This window comes from Chiloscyllium plagiosum, unplaced genomic scaffold (assembly GCF_037043375.1).
Source record: "Chiloscyllium plagiosum isolate Xiang-an unplaced genomic scaffold, Cpla_swu_hap1 HiC_scaffold_46, whole genome shotgun sequence".
NCBI lineage: Eukaryota > Metazoa > Chordata > Chondrichthyes > Orectolobiformes > Hemiscylliidae > Chiloscyllium > Chiloscyllium plagiosum.
Genome location: NW_028270184.1, coordinates 46,495,680 through 46,518,676, shown reverse-complemented (window position 1 = coordinate 46,518,676; position 22,997 = coordinate 46,495,680).

The window sequence follows — 22,997 nt, the reverse complement described above, 5'->3', positions numbered from 1 at the left end:
CTTTCTTTTACCTCGCTTTCTCGGTTCATACAGACATGTCGCGCACAAACAGACCCTTTGGTCCAACTTATCCACGCTGACCTGGTTTTCCAAACTAAACTAGCCCCATCTGATTGCATTTTGTCCATGTGCCTCTAAACCTTTCCCAATTACATGTTTGTCCTAATGAGTTTTAAATGTTGTAGTTATACTTGCATCTCCCACTCTTCCTCTGACAGCTCATTCCATGTACACGCATCACCCACTGTGTGAAAACATTGAACCTTCGTCCATTTCAAGTCTTCCATTTTTCAACTTAAACCTGTGCCTTCTATGGTTGAACTCCCCCATCCCGTGGAAAATACCTTGGTTGGTCACTCTATTCATACCTCTCATGATTTTATAAACTTCAACAATATCATCCCTCAACATCCTACACGCTATCTGACAGTAACCTGACGAACAAGCATTTAAAGATAAGCACTGCAAATTTGAAACAGTATTCAAATGACATATAAATAACTCTCAGCCCAAGCTTCGTACTGTGATTTGTTTTTCTCCATGTTACTGTACTAAGGCAGCAGGAAACTCTTACGAGTACCAATAAGAGGTCAAACACCTGGATTGATTTGTCCAAATGGCGGATAATCTCTACAGTGAAAGCACATCTCTGGCCTGAACCATATAAGAAGGGTAATTCTTGTACCACACGGTCAGCGTGCCTTTAGCAGAGTGAAATGAAGGCTGAGTATACTTTTTGAAATTTGGATCACAGTGCAAAGGGGAAGAGGTGTTTTCAATAAGGTTTACTCCAAGAAGGAAACTTTCTGGAGTGAGATGTGAGTGGGAGGTGTAAATCAGCATGAATGGAGAGGCCAAGCCACACTGAGACCAGAGGAAAAGTGGCAGCACAAAATGCAGCTTTATGCTACTGTAGAGTAGGTAGGCTTCATCAAAGAGTTTCAGTGAAGTGGGTAGGGACCATAATGTGAGAAATTTTACTCTGTAATTGGAGAGGGAGAACCTGGAATCAGGAAGGGGAGACGAGCAGGGAAGAGAATGGAGCAGCAATGGCAGAGTTTTCTGAGGTAATTCAGGAAGCACAGCTGAAATTCGTGCCTAACATCTGCTTATGGTCCCCTAAATAAACACTATAAATGTGGCCCTCCACTAATGCTCATCAATAGTATCCTTGAGAGCTTTTGTCAACCATGGGTGGTTCACCTTCTTATCGAGTTCTTCGTTTTGAACAGAAACAATAATTACTGAGCGGTTTGGGATATCTGCTTGAATGTCTACAGTGATTAATTCGGTGATTTTTACACTCGTGATGGAGAGGGATAAGTGTGTACTACAGGGCAAGAATTATAGCTGGGGTAAGGGAAATTATGATGCGGTGAGGCATGACTTAGGATGTGTGGCTTGGAAAAGTAGACTCCAAGGCAAGAGTGTAAATGATATGTGGAACTTGTTCAAGGGGCAACTATTGAGTGTCCTTGATAATTATGTACCTGTCAGGCAGGTAGGAAAGGGTCGTGCGAGGGAGCCGTGGTTTAATAAGGAATTGGAATCCCTTGTTAAATGGAAGAGGGCGGCCTATCTCAAGATGAGACGTGAAGGTTCAATTGGGGCGATTGAGAGTTATAGGGTAGCCAGGAAGGACCTGAAGAGAGAGCTAAAAGCAGCAAGGAGGGGACATGAAAGGTCCTTAGTAGATAGGATTAGGGAAAACCCTAAGGCTTTCTATAGGTATGTTAGGAATAAAAGAATGACTAGGGTAGGAATAGGTCCAGTCAAGGATAGTAGGGGGAAGTTGCGTGTGGAGGCGGAAGAGATTGGGGAGACACTGAATGAATACTTTTCTTCAGTATTCACTCAGGAACAGGGCATTGTTGTCGATGAGAATACTGAGGCACAAATAAGTAGAATGGATGGCTTTGAGGTATGTAGAGAAGAGGTGTTGGAAATCCTGGAAAAGGTGAAAATAGATAAGTCCCCTGGGCCTGATGGCATTTATCCTAGGATTCTCTGGGAAGCAAGGGAGGAGATTGCAGAGCCATTGGCCTTGATTTTTATGTCCTCTTTGTCTACAGGAGTAGTCCCAGAAGACTGGAGGATAGCAAATGTGGTTCCCTTGTTCAAAAAGGGGAGTAGGGATAGCCCTAGTAACTATAGGCCGGTGAGTCTCACTTCTGTTGTGGGCAAAGTCTTAGAGAGAATTGTAAGGGATAGGATTTATGCACATCTAGATAGGAATAATGTGATCAAGGATAGTCAGCATGGTTTTGTGAAGGGCAAGTCGTGCCTCACAAACCTTATTGAATTCTTTGAAAAGGTGACGAAGGAGGTTGATGAGGGGAAAGCGGTAGATGTGGTATATATGGATTTTAGTAAGGCGTTCGATAAGGTTCCCCATGGTAGGCTACTGCAGAAAATACGGAGATATGGCATTGAGGGTGAGTTGGAGGTTTGGATTAGGAATTGGCTGGATGGAAGAAGACAGAGGGTAGTAGTTGATGGCAAAGTTTCTTCATGGAGTGCCGTCACTAGCGGTGTTCCGCAAGGATCTGTTTTGGGACCATTGCTGTTTGTCATTTTTATAAATGACCTGGAAGAGGGGTTAGAAGGTTGGGTGAGCAAGTTTGCGGATGACACGAAAGTCGGAGGAGTTGTTGACAGTGAGGAAGCATGTGGCAGGTTACAGCAGGATATAGAGAAGCTGCAGAGCTGGGCAGAAACGTGGCAGATGGAATTCAATGTAGCTAAGTGCGAGGTGATTCACTTTGGGAAGAATAACAAAAAGATGGGGTACTGGGCTAATGGTCGGATACTTGGTAGTGTGGATGAGCAGAGGGATCTTGGTGTCCATGTACACAGATCTCTGAAAGTTGCCACCCAGGTAAATAGTGCGGTGAGGAAGGCATATGGCGTACTGGCTTTTATTGGTAGAGGAATTGAGTTCCGGAGTCCTGAGGTCATGATGCAGTTGTATAAGACTCTGGTACGGCCGCATCTGGAATATTGTGTGCAGTTTTGGTCGCCATACTATAGGAAGGATGTGGAGGCATTGGAACGGGTGCAGAGGAGGTTTACCAGGATGTTGCCTGGTATGGAAGGAAAATCGTATGAGGAAAGACTGAGGCACTTGGGGCTGTTTTCACTAGAGAAAAGAAGGTTTAGGGGTGACTTGATTGAGGTGTACAAGATGATTAGGGGGTTAGATAGGGTCGACAGTATGAACCTTTTCCCGCGTATTGAGTCGGGTATTACAAGGGGGCATAGCTTTAAATTAAGGGGGGGTAGATATAGGACTGATGTTAGGGGTAGGTTCTTCACTCAGCGAGTCGTTAGTTCATGGAATGCCCTGCCAGTAACAGTGGTGGACTCTCCCTCTTTATGGGCATTTAAGAGGGCATTGGATAGGTATATGGAGGATAGTGGGTTAGTGTAGTTTAGGTGGGCTTGGATCGGCGCAACATCGAGGGCCCAAGGGCCTGTACTGCGCTGTATTCTTCTATGTTCTATGTTCTATGTTCTATGTTCTATGTTCTATGTTCTATGTTCTATGTCTACTCTCGTATACTCACTGGCCTTCCTCTGGGTCTATATTCACATTCCGCTTCAGACCAGATGTGAGGCAGAAATCCTCAAATTAGATGCCTGGTTCTTTTCAATCATTCAGGGGGAGCTTCTGCATGTGGCTGAACACATGATCAGCGGAGGCTGACTCCATTCTCCCAGTTTCTCCATCTCTGTTATGTCTGTTTGATGATGCCATATTGCGGTGAGCTGCGTCTGACGTGACCTCTTTTTCCTTCAAACCATAAATCCCCTAACTCTGGTGGACAGGGCCTTCAGCTGTGACTGTCCCATCTCCCAAGGTGTTGCTCTCACTCCACCCCTCCTTCCCAGAACAATGATAGATCTCCCCTTGTCGACACTTTCTCCTGCACAAGAATCCACATTCACATAATTATTTTATGCCATTTCCACCATCTCCAGCAGGGCAGCACCATCAAACACATCTTCCCCTCTCGTCCAATGTCAGTATTTCACAGGGACCATTACCTCTGTGTCACCCTCCATCACCCCGAACAATTCCCCACTCCCCCTTGCACCATCCCATGTGATTGCAGAAGCTATAACACTTGCTCATTCACCTCTTCCCTCCGCACCGTCCAAGGCCCCAAACATACCTTCCATGTGAAGCAGCATTTGACTTGTAAACTTTCAATCTGGTTTCCTATCATTGCTGCTCACAATGCAGTCTCTCTATATTGGCGAGACCAAACAGAGATTGCTTTGAGGAACACTCCCATCCTGTTTGTAAAATTAACCCTGACCTTCTCATTGCTTCCCATTTCAAATAACCTACCTTGCTCTCATGCCAGCCTTTCGGACCTGGGCTGCTGCAATGTTCCAAGAAAGCACAATCCAAGCTCGAGTAACAACGCACTTTACACTTTCGTACGTTACATCCTGGAGGAGTTAATGTACAATTTCATAACTTCACAGTCTGACCCCAATATAACTGTTCTCCCGTTTCCGTACATTCTCCCTCCTGGCTTCCCTATGACCTTGTGTGGTTGTATCTTCTTTATCTTTCACTCTATATAGAGAACTCCTTTTCCCCCATTCACAGCTTAATTTAAAACTATTTCACATGATTTTGTCGATTACCACTACTAAAAGCAAGTTTATCTTTTGCCACACCCTCTTTTACCCGTCAACCCACTCTCCACAACTGTCAAGGGATTATAAAGCTCATTTTCCAATCCTTTTCAGTTATGAACAAGTGTCATACTGGACTTGAAACGCTAACTCTGTTTCTCTGTCTCTGCAGATGATGCCAGACCTGTTGAGATTCTCTAGAAATGAATATGCTCTGAACAAGTTTTCAATTAAACAAATAACTATGGATACTGGAAATGAAAATGCAAAAATTGCTCGAGAAAATGGAGAAGGGTAACTGGCCATGAAAGATTAACTCTGTTTTCACTCCACAAGATGCTGCCAGACCTGCCGAGTTTCGTCAGCAATTTCTGTTTTTGAACAAGTTTCATAGACGTGTGTTAAAGCTGCTCAAACGCCCTGACTATCACGGAACGCCGTGCACTGGGAAGTGACCGATAATGCAAGGTGCACAAATTCTTTGATCTGAAACTGCATAAGGCTGACATCACTGACACTGTAGAGCTCTTAATCTTGGTCAGGAGAGAAACAGAGGGGAACACATTCACATCAAACACAGAAGATGGCATTGGGGGAGTAGACAAGATTCAGATGCATATGTTCAGTGGTTTGAGTAAAGTAACAAATTGGAGGTGTTACACTAGGGAGAGACCCTCAGCAGAATGAGAATAGGAAAATTGAAGTGTTACCACATCAGACACCAGGCTAAGACACTGAGTACAAGACTGATGGGTGAATGGGTCTTGGTGTGAACTGGGAGATAGTCAGGAGAATTGAATTCAACATATTGGGGCTCAAACTGGGCATTCACGTGGTGCGGTAGAATCACAGCAGCAGCGGAATTGTATTCAACTACACTCTGTAACATTTTCCCCAGGATAATCCCTCAGCCTGCCATTACCATCAAGCCGATTTTTGGTTCAGTGACGACTGTGAGTGAACATAATAGGGTCGGAACCATGTGCATCTAAACCTGATGATAATCCATTAAAGCTACCGCACTTGACTGGTTACATTCGAAACAGCAGTACTAACATCTGATACAGTGGACGAAATGATCCCAAGACTAACAGATCAGATCGAAGTTCTGCAGTGCTGCCACATCCAGACGTAAATGTCGATGGACTATTAAACAACTCACTGGAGGAGAGGACTCCATAAATATCGCCATCCTAAATAACGGGACAGCCCTGTACATCTGTGTAAAAGACATGGTTGTATTATCTGTACCGTCCTCATCCAGAAGTGTTGAGTTGATGATCCACCTCACCCTCGCCATGCTGCCTGCAGAATCACAGATGCCAGTCTTTAAGCAACTGATTTGCTGTATGTGACATGAAGAAACAGCTGAACGCAGTAAATAAGACAAAGGCAATGGGCCCTGACACCATCCCGACAATAGGACTGACAACTTGTGCTGCACAACAAGTTGTGTCCCTGGGGAAGCGGTTTTATTCCAGCTCCAGCACTGACATCTCCCTGGCAATGTGGAAAATTAGTCAGCTATGTCCAATCCCATAACAAGGGAACAACTACAGTCTGACCATTTAACACGCTCTGAGTCCCATCACAATAGTCACATTGGTGGGAGTTCTTTTTGACAGAGCTGTCAAGCAGCACAGAAATAACTAACACAGTGTGGTTTCAGATAGGTCCCCATGTGGAGATGGTGCTGTTGTGGAAAAGTCACTGGATTACTAATCCAGACCAGGCTAATGCTCTCACAGCCGGTGGAAGTTATAATTAATAAAATATCGAGACGCAAAACTTGGAGTCAGTAACAGTGACCTTGAAGCCAATGTCGCTTGTAAATACCAATTTCCTTCCTCAATGAACTTTCAGGAATTGAATCTCGGGTGCTTTCCTGGTCTGACCTAAACGTGACTCCAGACACACAGAGATGTGATAAACTCTTCAATCGTCTCAGAAACGGCCAAGCAAGACTCTCTATTGTATCAAACTGTTCCAGGGTCTTAAAGGATTAAACCGTACAGATCACCCGACACCAGCCTCAGTATTGGAATGGGAAAGACTATCCTGTTGGCCCTGCAGAGACCTCCTTCCTAACATCTGAGAGGTGGTGGCAATATTTACAGCGCTTTCCCACAGACTGCACAGAAACATCGGGAAAGGGGTAGGTCATTCAACACATTGAACATCCTCCGTTCTAGTTCATGGTGAAAATCTTCTCAATTCATTTTTCCCCACACACTGTTCATATCCTTTAGTATGCTTAAACATCGAAACGTATAAAATGGGAACTACTGTATTCGCTTTCGTCCATCAATTTTGATCCTCCATTCAATATACAGGCAGTTATCCAATAAAGGTGTGTTTATTAAACGCAATTTCGCTGAAACACATTTAGTGAATTGTGCCCCTTTCTTTATAAAGTGAGCTCCCGTTCGCTGTTATGGGACTCCGTCTCTGGCACCAGCTGAACAACAAATCCCAGCCTCAGGATCCCTCTGTCTGCCAAATGCGCCCTCAGTTTGTTCAGCTAAAGCAGGAATGTAATCCGCTCTGCAAGCCTTGAAACTGAGCCTGAATGTGGGATTTGTAGTCTACATTTAGAAGGAACTTAATTTCAAACCGGGAGGGGAATAGCTTGGAGAGAACTGGAATTCCGCATCGGCATCACGTGGTCAGTCAGCTCGCACGCTTTCTGGTGAAGATCTTTGTGAAAGGTACAGTGCTGTAGTCAGTGACTGCAGTGTTAAAGTGTGACATTCACTGTACTAATTCATTACAATATACGGTTGAAAGATTTATGTAGCCTGTGCTATTGTTTGCAGGCACAGGGAGAATGTGCAAACTCCACACAAACAGTGACCAGAGGCTGAAACTGAACCCAGATCTCTGGTGCTGGGAGGCAGCAGTACTAACCACTGAGCTACCCACTGTGGGCAACGCAACTTGCCTGCACAACGCAACACTCGAAATGTGGCATAACAGGAGGGAGATTCCATAAGTCCCCAAACTTGTCATTGAGCAAGAGGGTGAGGACATTTAGATCTTGAGCGGCTTCGTCAGGAACAGGCGCAGGACATGCAAGCCATCGAAACTATAGTGCAGGAACATCAGGAGGACATTCAGTCCATCGTGTGTGTAAAGCAGGAACAGAATGTGTCCAATCAGCCAACCATTCTTCTTACACAGCAATTGGAGCAGATCTTTTACAAACTCGTGCCTATTTCACAGGAATTGAAACGGACTGTCGAGGTTATGATAAGGGAAGAACTTAGAATAACCAACTTCACTAGGGAATGGAAAGGTATGAGCAAAGGATTGGGACTGAAGACAAATTGTTCGAATCTGTTATTAAGGAATTAACAACAGGAGACTTTGAAAGTCAAACCACAATCCGTCAAAGTCGACATTATTTTATTAAGGATAAATCATGTTTGAATGATTTGCCTAACTCTTTTTTATTAAAAAGTGTGACAAACAAGTTGAATAACGAGGATCTGAAAGAAGTATTATAGCTGGACTTCAAAAAGGCAATGTATAACATGCTTGACAAAAGATTAATATGCAAGACAAGAGCACATGGGGTTCGGACAATTTATTTGCTTGGAGAGAAAATTGGCTAACCAATAAAAACCATGATGTGGAGGTGCTAACTTTGGACTGGCTTGAGTAAGGTCAATAATCACATGGCACCAGATTGTAGTCTGACGGGTTTATTTGAAAACACAAGCTTTCATTGTTCTGCTCCTTCGTCAGGTGATAGAGGGAGAAGACCTTAGGCACAAAACTTATAAGGAAAAGCTGAAAGGCTTGTACGATACATGTACATGAATTGAACGCATCGAAGATGGCTGCTAAATCTTAAATCGGTTAGTATGGAGATGCAGGTTTTGATTGATGAATATGCAAATTGCAGAGTTCCTTTCAAGTCCTGCCTGGAGATACCTTCAGGTATTATCAATGTAAAAGAGGTGACCCCTCCAGTCAGATAACGCATTTCAGGTATCCGGTCTTGTTTGGAGTCTGCATGTGTCTTCACCTGGAATCAGACTGGGTTTATTTCCAAAGTAGGAGTACATAAAATATCGCATTGACTGACTGTCTACAAATTGTTTATTTTTTGAGAAAAGATAAAGCATCTGGAAATAAAAACCAGCAAATGAAAATTCTACTTACAGATTAGATGTGTGTGTATGTCTATGTGTCTGTGTGTTTGGTTGCACGTGCGTGTGTGTGTTTGAAAACAATGTGGAGTGTCTGTGGGAGGGAGAGAGAGAGAGCGTGTGTTTGTGAGAGTTTGAGGGGGAATATGTCTGTCTTTGGGAGGGAGAGAGAGGGTATGCATGGGTGTGAGAGAGAGGGGAGTGTGTGTGTGTGCATGTGGGGGAGGCGGGAGTGTGTTTGTGTGCGGGCAGGAGAGGGTGAATTTGCATGGTTGTATTTAAAGGGCAGAGGGAAAGGATGTACGTCTCCTCGTTAAAACACAGTCAGATTTAGCAGATCCCTTTCCCTACGCACACTCTGTGGTTTCAAAGCTTCCCCTCTCTGCAGTCTCTGCTCCATTTGCTTTCATGTTGCAGATCCAAATGCTGTAACTACAGTCCTCATGCTCCATCCAGAGTTGGGTCACCAAATCCTCAGGTCTCCCTGAATGTCTGAGGAAGCTCACAGCACAACCTCCAGCAAACCATCCCCAGCCCCTCCATAAGCTTTCCATAACAGGAGTCAGTCAGAAGCCCCTCAGCTCCAAGTTAGAGACCAGGTCATTGATAATAATACTCGAGGGGTTTCCTCATGTTATGAACCGCACAATCATCTGAGAAGGACAAACACAGGCTTTCAGTGGTCAGGCACAGACCAAGTTTCAAAGACATGTCTCCAAGCTGCTGGGACTCCCTTTCCAACTTGGAGCAACAGCACGTCACATAACATTTCATTGTTTCTGAGCTTCACAATGCCAGCACACGATACACTCGGAAGCCAAAAAGCAACACCAGGGAAAGGTACAGAAAAACAAACAATTAATTAATTGATAACATGTTGTGAAAATATGGATAAGGAGACGGGGAAGAGGAGTAACTGGAGAAGTGAGACAATGGTGGGTCCAATCACAAGAATTAGAGCATTCAATAAAAATATTGCCAGATCAGTTGAAATGATTAGTTACATCAAGTTGTGAATCTGCCTCACAGAACCATCCCAGACACCATAAACTGGGACAAGGGACCAGCCAGAACGGAGAGCTATGCACGCTATGCTAGTGGAGTACTCTATAAACGGGACTACCTGCCAAGCATGGGGACAATTGCAAACCTTTGCCAATATATTGCTACTATGCTTGCACTACAGAAATGTCTTGAATGGGAAGATTTGTAACCCATGCAGTGAGTGACAGTAATTGGGCTCCCACAAATGTATGGCTCTGTATTTCCACTGCCGAAATATAAGGCAAGACATTGTGTGTGTGTATGTTGGTGGCAGTAGATATGAAAAATAGTATTTGAGAGAGAATAAACATAGAGGAAATCAGTTTAAATGTGAACACTGACAGGGCTTTGTGTCATTAACCGAGGGAGACTGAGGACCGTGTCATAGACAGAGGTGACGATGTGCTTGTGAATATTAAAGTAAAGGCATTGCCAGACCCAACAACAATATTAAGCAATCCGTACAGGAATGATGAGATTTTGGTCTGCGTTTAGATACAAGCTATGCAATACCGACTCATATTTGGTTAAGCAGCAGCAGATTATTGGCTTTATTAAGACTGTGTTTCAAAGCTGAAGTTTCAAAGAGCAGATAGGATGAACCAGTGAAGTATATTCTGGAGATGGCAATAGTTAAAGTTAGGAATGGCCAGGATATGGTGTCAGTAATCAGCTTGTGGCCAAAGGGATCACCATAGTTGTGACTCGTTTGTTTCATCCTCAGTTATTGGCCAGGGATGACATGGTGTCAGAGGAAGGGAATGGAGTTTGCATCTAGAACAGAAGACAGTGACCTCCAAACTTTCAATATTTAAATTGCAAGGGCAGTGATGCAATGTATCCTGGTTCATACCTGAAATTGAGTAGATCTACCAACAAGGCCCAGTGCCAGAACTAAAGAAGGAGAGAAAGAATGAACAAGTTCACTGTTGTTTGTTGTGGTTTGGAGCATGAATACTTACAGAGTAGAGTAAATGAAAAGAACAGTAATATAGTCGCATATGGTTAATTCAAATAATAAATCGACAACGAAACTTACCAGGGACACCAACAATAACCAGGATAGGATAATAAAAACATTGAATAATGTAAAGTGCATATTTGATCCGCGATGACAACGGCCACCAATGATATGTAGAAAGAATCCAAACATAATAGGATAACCTCCTGTCCATTGTTGGAACTGTCCAGTCGAACGTTCTCAGATTCTGATCCATTGTTGTAACATTCCAGTATAACGTTCTCAGATTCTGATCCACTGTTGGAACTGTCCAGTCGAATGTTCTCAGATTCTGATCCATTGTTGTAACATTCCAGTATAACGTTCTCAGATTCTGATCCACTGTTGGAGCTTTCCAGTCTAATGTTCTCAGTTTCTGATCTCTCCCTCTCTCTGGAGCAGCTGATCCTTGTTAGTGCTATCGGTGATGCTCCCGCCCATACCATGGAATAGCATATTGAATGGAGCCCTTTTATCATTGAAAGATGGAAACCCTCCACTGGGATAATTAGAATCCATGGAGGCTGACATTAGTCACAGTCACCAAACAAACAGCTTCAGTTAACCAGTTCCTTACATCATTTTACATAACACAATTAAAGGGAACATTTACTCGGTTTGGATGGAATGGATGAGGGTTGCTGAGGGATAGACCATAAATCTTTCAATCTTTTTAATCTGTCTTCCCTGTATGTGGGAGTATTGTGGGAACACTGCACTGTTGTATACGTTTCACCCTGTTTGTAAAAGGAGACAGGAATAAAATAACAGACGAGCTGCATAAAATGTTTACTGGGACGTTTCTAAATAGCTTTGTGAACTTCCCTGTTATCAAGTCCTTTCTTAACCTTGTGACATCATTCAGAGCATCGCCACTGCTGCTCAGGAACAGGGAGAAACAGGAGGTAGTCACTCAACTGCTCGAGACTGGGACACAGGGACAGGAGGTAGGCACTCAACTGCTCGAGACTGGGACACAGGAACAGGAGGCAGTCTTTCAACTGTTCGAGACTGGGGCACAGAGACAGGAGACAGTCACTCAATTGTTCCGGACTGGGACACAGGGGCAGGAGGTAGACACCCAACTGCTCGATAGTGGAATACAGGAACAGGAGGCAGTCACTCAATTGTTCGAGACTGGGATACAGGGAAATCTGGAGGTTAGTGAGGCCCCACCAGTGTGGGACACTGGGAGAAAAGGAAAATTGGCTTGTTACTTACAGAAATATCTGAATAAGTTGCATGAGCGAGCCATTCAATCCTGCTCCAACATTCTTCAAAACCATGGCTAATATGATTGTAATTCCCTCATTCCATTTTACAGAGATTCCCTTCTCTGCAGCCTCTGCTCCATTTGTTGGTCACGTTGCAGATCCAGATGCTGTAACTACAGTCATCATGTTTCATCTAGAGTTGGGTCACCAAAGCCTCTGGTCTTCCTGAATTTCCACAGCAGCTTAAAACACATCATCCAGGGAACCATCCCCAGCACTCCCACGAACTTAGAAAAACTAGAGTTAAGTCAAATGTCAGTCAAATGCAAGTGAGAAGCCTGGTCTAAATCACTAACATGTTACTGAGCACATGAGCAGCAGAGAATGATTAACACAGGCATTCAATGAATAGGCACAGAGCAAGTTACAAAGGTGTGCCTCAAAACTGCTAAAACCCCACTCTCCAACATGGAGCACAGGGCAGGACACTGGGAAGTCAAAGAAAACTCAAGCAATGCTTTTTGAACATTGTTTCTAAGCTTCTTAGTGTTGGAAGATGATGCTCTTGGATGAGCAACATTCAAGGGCAGGAAAAGATATAGGACAGTTATTCACATTGAAACTTGACAATTAAACTGGATGGCGGGGAAGCAGTTTAAATACCAACAAATGGGAGGGATTTGGGAAATAGACAGAGGGAGAGAGACTCTGAGTCAGTGTTATGGAAGGATGTGTTTGCAGGTTTCAGAATGCTGAAATGAAGACATTTCGAACATATCTAGCAACGTAGGTTAGTATTTCCGGGAATGATGAATTAATACGATATTGGTGCAAGGTCAGATAGAGTCAGAGTCATGGAGATGTACAGCACAGAATAAGACGCTTCAGTCTAACTCGTCCATGCTGATGGGATATCCCAAATTTAATAAGTAACATTTGCCAGCATTTGGCCAATATCGATGTAAACCCTTCCTCTTCATGTACCCATCCAAATGTCTTTTAGACATTGTAATTGTAAAAGCCTCCACCACCTTTTCTAGCAGCTCATTCCACACATGCACCAGCCTCTGTGGGAAAAAGTTGATCCTTAGGTCATTTTAACATCTTTTCCCTCTCATCGGATATCCATGCCCTCCAGCTTTGGGAAGAAAGACCTTGGCTATACACCCTATGCATGCTCCTAACGATACAGGAATAAAGAACTCAACCTACTCGTACGCTCCGTATAGCTCCAATCCTGGCAACATCCTTGTAAATCCTTACTGACTCCCTTCAAGTTTCACAATATATTTCCAAAAGGAAGGAGACAAGAATTGAATGCTGTACTCCAAAGGTGGCCAAGGTAATATGCTGTACAGCAGCAACACGACCACCCAATTCATATAGTCAAATCACTGGCCAATAAAGGCACGTATACCAAATGCCTTCTTCACAATCCTGTCTACCTGTGATTCTACTTTCAAGAAACTATGAAGCTGCATTTCAAGGTCTCTTTGTTCACCAACACTCCCCAGGACCTTACCAGTTAGTGTATATGTCCTGACCTAATTCACATTTCCAAAATGCAGCACCTCCCATTTATCTAGATCACAAACCATCTGCCAATTCTCAGCCCATCTGCCTATCTGATCAAGATTCCATTGTACTCTGAGATAGACCTTCTTTGCTGTCCAACTACACCATCAATTTTAGTTTCATCTGCAAACTTAGCAACCATTGCTGCAATGTTCACATCCAAATGATTTCTGTGAATAGTGAAAAGCAGTGGAGCCAGCACTAACCCTTGTAGCACACCAATGATCACAACCCCCGCTGTTTGAAAATCAGTCCTTCACCACCACCCTCTGTCTCCTGACTTCGGGTTACTTCTGTATCCACATGGCTAGTTCTCCCTGTATTCCATATGAACTAAACTTGTTAACCAATCTACCATGTAGAACATTGCGAAATGCCTTACTAAGTCACTTCTTCAAAAATGCTCAGTCCATTTAGTGAGACACAACTTTCCATGCTTCGAGCCATGTTGCCTATCACTTATCAGTCCTTACTTTTCAAAATCCATGAAAACATTGTGTCTCATAATCCTTACCAACAGCTTGCCCTCCAATGAAGTCAGGCTCACTAGCTTTTCCTTACCGTCCTTCTTAAATGTTGTCAGTAATCACACCAAGTTCGCAAGCCTCCTATCTTCCAGTACCTTATCTGTGACAATTGATGATACAAATATCTCAGCAATCGGCCCAGCAATCACTTCACTCGCTTCCCACAGAGTTCAAGGGTACATCTGATCAGGTTCTGCAGATTTTCCCACCTTTACTGGCTTTACGAACTCCAGCATCTCCTTCTCTGCAATACAGGCACTTTTCAAGATGTCACGGTTTATTTCCAAAGTTCTTTCGCTTCCATATCCTTCCACACAGACAATACTGACCCACGATGCTTGTTTAGTATCGCCTCCATCTCCTGCGGTTTTGCACAACGGCAACCTTGCTGATCTTTAAGTGGCCCAAAGCTCTCCTGAGTTACTCTTTTATGTTTAATGTACGTGTAGAGTCCCTTTGGATTCTCCCTCACCCTATTTGCCAGAACTATCTCATGTCCGCTTTATGGCCTCCGGATTTCCCTCTTATGTATACTCCTACTGGCTTTAGACCCTTCTCGACAGTCACTTTAAATCTGGAATTAAGAGCCAAATGACGATGATGAATCCATTTTCGATTTTTGGAAAAAGCCCATCAGGTTCGGCGATGGCCTTGAAGGAAGCAAACTGCCATCGTTACCTGGCATGGGTTACATGTGACTCCACACCGACAACCATGTGTGTGACTCGTAACTGCTCTCTAGGCAATTAATGTTGGCTAATGAATGCAGGCTCAACCAGTGATACCCTCATCCCGTGAATGAGTACTGAAAAAAACCTTGACTCCTGCTCTCTCTACCTGACATATGCTTCCCTCTTATCCGTGACCAGAAACTCAATTTCTCCAGTCCTCCAGCATTCCTTACACCGATCAGCCTTACCCTCCACCCTAACAGGGACAGACTGTCTCTGTGATTTTGACATCTCCTTTTTGAATGCTTCCCTCTTCTCAGCTGGCCCTGTAAATGCGAATATCTGTTCCAATCAAGTTTGGAAGTTCTTGCTAATATCATCAAAATTGGCCTTGCTCCAAGTTAGAGCGTTAACTTTTAGACCCAGTTCATCCTTTTCCATCTCTATTTTACAACTAATAGAATTATGATTATGTGTCTCAAAGTGCTTCCCCACTGATACCTCAGTCTCCTGCCCTGCCATTTTCCCAAGGGGAAGGTGACGTTGAGCACCTTCTCTGTGATGGAGAGCATTGGTCATGCAGCTTCAGCATTGTAACTAGGACTAGGCTCAACAGTGTCTTCGTCTCATTGGGCAGAATCGAACCATAATTTATCTCAGTGCCATTTTCATTGAGTATGACAGAGGGATTGTCTCCACAAGGTCGAGCTAGTTTCCTGGTGCTACCTTATCATTGATTACCTACCCCACCCCATGGGGTCCCTCTCATTCAATGCCGGCCCTATTCTCCCACCCATCACGGCTGGAGGTATTCATCATCGCACTGATGCCCCGGATATTATGTTATCCCTGGCATTATTGCCATCTTAAAAGGCCAGTTGGCACACAGTTGTGCTTTTTTGATTTCGGAGCTGGTTTGTACAGTTTACACCGAGTATGGTAGATAAATGGGGCAATTACATCACGGTTTGTTGTCATGGGCACGGAGGTCCTGGTGGATGGGCTATTATAGAGGGGGACCATTCTCTTCCTAGAGGGAGTCATACTATCAGACCCACCTGGCATGTTCTGAGCTTACCAAACAGCTCAGTGCAGTATCTGCGGTCTGAAGAAATGTCCAGCAATACAGGACAAGCATCAATAACCTTCCCCGCTCTGTCGGCATAAGGGTCACCGTATTCTCTCTGCTCCCTCACACCCACTGTATATTTGTTATAGGACCTACCCCGAACAACGTTCATGCTCCACTGTTCTCACTACTGCTTGCAGCACCTTCCTTCTATCTCTCTCTCTCCCCATTATCCCCGCCGCTCCCACCCCCCCCCACACACACACACTAATAACATTACATGGATACACCACTGTGGACTGACTCCCTCCAGAGACCTCACCATATCTCCTCCCACCTACACCAGCACGAACAGCAGGGCCACCCACTCCCACCCTCACTCCCTCCCTCCCTTTCTCCCATTCCAGGAGAAACAGCCTGGAATAGGACAGAAATGACCAAACCGTGAGGTGGAATGCCCGATATCCGACCCTCACACCCATCCCCTGTCATGTTGGGAGGACCCTGGTACGAGGCGGAGAGGACTGGGACGGCTCGTGTGGAGATTCTGAACTATCCACGTCCGAACAATTGAGTAAGGAGCAAAGTTCAGTGAAGGGCAGTTCTCACTTTCAACCCACTGGCAGTTCCGTTTCCCCCTGACACAACTGCGAAGCCGTGGACCTGATGCCATTTCCCTTTTGTGTCGAGCTGGTACAAATGGAATCGCCATAGTCTCAGTGGGCAGGAGGGCGGGCTCACATCGCATCGTCTCCATCACATCCCAGGAAGGGAGCACGGAGGCTCCCTCCTTTACCTCCTCCTGTAAGCAGCTCAGATGCTGAAACTAACCTGTGAGATTTACTGCTATCCCCACTTGTCCTGACATCTTCAATAATCTGTTCTCATATACACCCTGGGCCCTCTGTTCCTGCACTTCCTTTATAACGGTACAACCTGTTTTATATTGTCTTTCAATGTCCTTCCTACTAAAGAGCATCACCTCACACTGCGCTGCATTGATCGTCATCTGCCATACACCTGAACACTACACCAACATATAACTTTCCTGTTGGAGTTCCACACCGACCTCAACAAACTTAACAATTCTTTCAGGCTTGGCATCTGCAAATATTGAAATTGTCCTACAGTCACACTCCACCCAAAAATACTGACACACACCAGGCAGAGCGAGTGAAATATTGACACACTCTCCATGTCTGCATTACTGTCAATGTATAGTGAGTGCCTCTATGCGTCTGTATTCTTGTGTGTATCTGTGAGGGGCGGGTCTGGCACTCTCTGTGCTGGTTAAAGTGATGTAATATCCCCTGATATGGGTTCTGAGTAAGGATCACTCGATCCAAAACGTCAACTTTCATTTTTGTCCAAAGCTGTTTCCAGAGCTGCGGAGATTTCAGTTGTTGTCAATCTCGGTTGTTCCCCCATCCCGATCCCCCACCCCACTGTAATCGTGATGCTGAAGTGTGTACACGATCAGGGATTCAGTCGGGGAGGGAGAGAGGGAGGGCAGCAGCCTATAGCACAATCCAACCTGAATTTTGATTGCACCAAGCACACACACACGCATACACGCGCGGGTGAACATACACACACACATGCACATGCACACACTAGGTTGGTTTGGAGAGGATTGTCATTGTACTTAGGCCCGCAGAGTGGAACGTGTTCGTGTGGAGAAATATCTGCGCTCCTTCTGCAATGTAGAAATGGTTTGTCACTGGGTTTTATTTTCAACACACAGTGTAAACATTAAAGTATATTTCCATTGCGATTATATCCAAGCAATTCCGAATGAGCCACTTTCCAAGGCGAAGAGATTAATTTTAGTGCACTTCCAGTAACTTGGAATTTTTAATGTTTTACTCTTACAAGTAACCTTACATGTAAGAAAGTATTGAAAAGACCCAAACCAGACCACCAGAGTGTGGGATTGTATCACTTTAAAGAAGAGAGGGAAAGGGAGAGGAAGGGAGACCGGTTTTGACCCCGTTTCAGTGATTCACACCAAAAATAAAAAGAGATCCACACACTAATGAAGGAACACATGTAACAAGCACAGAGAGAGAGACATGCACACAGAGGTTAACAGAGACATATATATAGACACACAGGAATAGACAAACATGAACAGAAATATGCAGATCCATACTTGGACATACAAACACACATAGAATCATCGAGTTTTACAGGGTATTTGCAAACAGGCCTATCGGCCCATACAGTCCATGCTGATCATAGTCCCAAGCTAAACGTGTCCCACCTGCCTGCGCTTGGCCCAGATTTGTCCGAATGTTCTCTTATTCTTGTACTTAACCAAATGCGTTTTAAACGCTATAACTTTACCCACAATCTATCACTTCCTCAGGACGTTCATTCCGTTCACGAACCACATGTTGTGTAAAAAATGAATCTCCTCACAGGTCCTGATCAGTTGGACCCAAGACATTTGTAGGAAGCTAAGGAAGTGATGCTGGGTCCCTTGCTGAGACGTTGTCATCATCAATAGCCACAGGTGAGATGTTGGAAGTCATGAGTTTGACTAAGGTTTTGCTATTAAACAAAATGGAAAGAAAAATCCAAGAACTATAGATTGGGGAGCCTGATATCAGTGGTGGGCACGGTGTTGGAGGGAATCATGAGCTATTGATTTACATGCATTTGGAAAGGCAAGGACTGCTTAGGGATAGGCACAAGTGAGGACTTCAGATGCAGGAGATCACAGTCGAGATGAGAGTGGTACTGGAAAAGCACAGCAGGTCAGGCAGCATCTGACGAACAGGAAAATCGACGATATGGACAAAAGCGCTTTATCTGGATCGTGAAATGGGGTTGTGCGTGGACATTCATGTCTTACTAATTTGATTGTTTTTGTTGAGAAGTAACGGACAGGATTGATGACGGCAGAACACTGGATGTGATCTATGTGGACTTCAGTTCGACATTCGACATAGCTTCCCATGGAGACTGGTTAGCAAGATTTGATCACATGGAATACAGGGAGAATTACCCAGTTGGATACAGAACTGGCTCAAAGGGAGAGGACGGATGATGGTGGTGGAGGGTTGTTTTTCAGACTGGAGGCCTGTGACCAGTGGAGTGCCACAGGGATCGGTGCTAGGTCCGCTACTTTTCGTCATTTATATAAATGATTTCGATATGAACATAGGACAGTTAGTAAGTTTAGCAGATGATATCAAAATTGGAGGTATAGTGGCCAGCAAAGAATGTTACTTCAGATTACGATGGGATCTTAATCAGATGGGCCAATGGACCGAGGACTGGCAGACAGAGTTTAATTTAGATAAATGTGAGATGCTGCATATTGGAAAGGCATATCAGGGCAGAACTTATATACTTATTGGTAAAGTCCTCGGGAGTGTTGCTGAACAAAATGAAAATGGATTTGCAGGTAGATAGGACAATGAAGAAAGTATTTGATATGTTATTGGTCAAGTGCATTGTGTATATGCGTTAGGAGACTGGATTGCGACTGTACAGGACATTGGTTCGGCCACTTTTGGAATACTGAATGCAATTCTGATCTCCCTGCTCTGTAGGAAAGATGTTGTCAAACTTGAAAGGGTTCAAGAAGGGCTTACACTGAGTTTGCCATGGTTGGAGGGTTTGAGTTACAGGGAGAGGCTGAATACGCTGAGCCTGTTTTCCCTGGAGAATCAGAGGATGAAGGTTGATGTTAGATGTTAGTAAAATCATGGGTGCAACGGATAGCGTGAATAGCCAAGTTCTTTTCCCTAGATAATGGAGTCAAAAACTAGATGGCAAAGGTTTAAGGTGGGATGGGAAAGACAAAAAAGGGCTCTAATGGGCAACATCTTCATGTAGAGGATGGTCCATTTGTGATGAGCTGCCAGAGGAAGGTATTGAGGCTGGCACAATTACAACATTTAACAGACATCTGGATGGACAGATGAATGGGAAAGGTTTAGATGGAAATTGACCAAATGCCAGAAAATGAGAGGAGAAAAATTTTTACTATCTGGTTAGCATGGACACGTTGGACCAAAGGGTCTGTTTCCATGCTTTACAGCTTTATGACGCTATGTCCTTTAAGAAACTTCCTCCTCTTCTCTTAAAATAATCCCCCACTCGAGGGAAAACCTCTACAAGGCTACATCTCAGCCTCCTACGCTCCAGTAGAAAATGCCCGAGTCTGTTGAGCCTGTCCTTATAATTCAAACACTTCATTCCCAGCAACATCCTGATCAATCTCTTCTGAACTCTCCCGAACTTGATAATAGTCTCGATATAACAGGGCGACCAGAACTGCACACAGTCCTCCAGGACATGCCTCACGAATGTCCTGTGCAACCTGAACATACCGTCCCAACTCCTGTACTCAAAGGACTGTCCACTGCTATATGTCATTTATATAAATGATTTGGATGCGAACATAGGGGATATAGCTATTAAATTTGCAGATGACACCAAAATTTGAGGTGCAGTGAACAGATAAGAACGTTAGAGAGTAAAATGGAATCTTGTTCAGATGGGCCAATGGACTGAGGAATGGCAGTCGAAGATATATTTAGATAAATGCGAGGTGCTACATTTTGAAAAGGGAAATCAGAGCAGGACTTATACACTTAATGATAAAGTCCTGGAGAATGTTGCTGAACAAAGATACCTTGGAGTACAGAGTAATATTTCCTTGAATGTTGGGTTGCAGGTCGATTGGATAGTGAAGCAGGTGTTTAATATGTTTTCCTTTATTGTTCAAACCACTGAGTACAAGAGTTAGGAGGTCATGTTGCGGCTGGACTGGACATTGGTTAGGCCACTTTTGTAACATTGTGTACAATCCTGGTCTCATTCCTATCGGAAATATGTTGTGAAACTTGGAAGGGTTCAGAAAAGATTTACAAAGATGTTGCCAGGGCTGGAAGATTTGAGCTGTAGGGAGAGCCGGAATAGGCTGGGGCTGTTTTCTCTGAATCATTAGAGGCTGAAAGGTGAATTATAGAGGTTTATAAATCATGAGAGGCATGCATGGGGTAAATAGACAATGTCTTCTCCCGGGGTGGGCGAGTCCACAACTAGAGGGCATAGGTTTAAGATGAGAGGGGGAAAGATTTAAAAGGGACATCAGTGGCAATTCTTATGCATAGACAGTGGTATGTGTATGGAATGAGTTGCCAGAGGTTGGTCAAATTAAACTTTTTAAAGGACATCTGGATGAGTATATAAATAGGACGGGTTCAGAGGGATATGGCAAGTGTTGGCAAAATTGACAAGATTAGGTTAGGGTATCTGGTCGACATGGACAGGTTGTACCAGAGGGTCCGTTTCCGTGCGGTACATCTCTCTGACTCTATGTCTATATAATGAAGGGCATCAAGTGAAACACCTTCATAACCACCCTGTCTACATATGAAGCAAACTTCAAAGAATTACGCCCGAACCCCTAGGTTGCTCTGTTCTACAACACTACCAATGGCTCAACATTTAATTGTATACGTGTTTGTTTAGTTTGTTTTACCAAAGTATAATACCTTGCATTTATCAGTATTAAACTCCATCTGCAATTCTTTAGCCCAGTGAGTGATAATACTGGGGAAGAAAGGCTGGAAAGTAATCAGTTGCCTTGAATCATTTAATGGTTTTAGGAAGAGAGCAGTCACACGTTACAGAAGGGAAACAGTGATCGGTGTTTCAGGCCAGTAAATATGCTCGTCTTTGTCTCTGACGTTCAGTGTTGATATCTATTCGAGATCCTTCACAGAGCAGAGTGTGTCTGCAGGATTTCATTCCCTCATATTGCAAACTACAGATAATAACCATTTAAACTAGAAATAATAGCCAAGTATTTAAAGATGTTCATAGTTTATCTCGAAGGCAAAACACATAAACTCGACACCCTACAGTTGAGGCAAGTACCTTGCATTTTTTAACAATGTTGTTATTTTAACTGGGTAATTCAGTAAAGTGAACCAGATTTCAATGAATCCATACCGATCTGAAAGATGGCATTTAAAGTTAAAAATTTGGGCATGGTTTAAATCTTATGTAGTCGGTAGTATCCCTGCCTCTGAGGCAGAGCTCTGTATTCTATTCCAATTCCTGAACTTGTCTGGTAGTGTCCCTAGCTCGAGACCAGATTGTCTGGATTCAGGTGCAGCATGACAGGAAAGGCTGATGAGAAAACACACAGGAGAATAATGTTGCAACTCATGGGGCTATTGTGGAGTGGTGGTATTGTCCTTACCTCTGGCCCTCTAAGTTCTAATCCTACTAGGGGTGCTTTATAATATGCCTGAACGCGTTGACTAAAATGATTTTAAAATTGTGGTTTGATCGAGATGGTAGAGGTGTCAGTATTGAATTTCAGAATTTAAGCCCCGGATGACTGAAACACAGACCCTGGGTGGGAGGCACATTTGCACCTTCTAGAGGTTTATAAATGCACGAAGTGCATGGATAGGGGGTGAGTAGTGAAGATCCTTTCCCCATGCTTGGAAGTCCAACATTAGAAGGCATAGATTTAATGTGAGAGGGGAAAGATTTTAAAGTGACCTCGGGTCAACCTTTTTACTCAGAAAGTGGAGCGTGTACATAATGAACTGCCAGAAGAAGTGGTGGAGGTTGGTATAATTACAACAGTTAAAAGGCACCCAGATTGATATATTAATAGGAAGGATTTAGAGTGCTGGCAAATAGATTAGATTCCCTACAGTGTAGCACAAGTCTAAACCAATTCCTCTGAAGAGTTACCCACCCAGAAGCATCTCACCATATTTACCCCTGACTAATGGACCTGACATTATGTGCAACTTAGCATGGCCAATTCACATAACCTGCACAATTTTTGACTGTGGGAGGAAACCCACGGAGACACAGCGAGAATGTGCAAATTCCACACAGTCAGTCACCTGAGCCAGCAATCAAACCAAGGTCCCTGGTACTGTGAGGCAGTAGTGCGAACCACTGAGCCACTGCACCACCCCAAGTAGGGCACGATTAATTTCAGAAATCAAGTTGGCATGTATGAGTTGGTCAAAAGTGTACGCTTCCGTGCTGTACAACTCTTAAGATTCATCAAGCCATTTGATCTATTTCCCTGTGTAATCTTCAT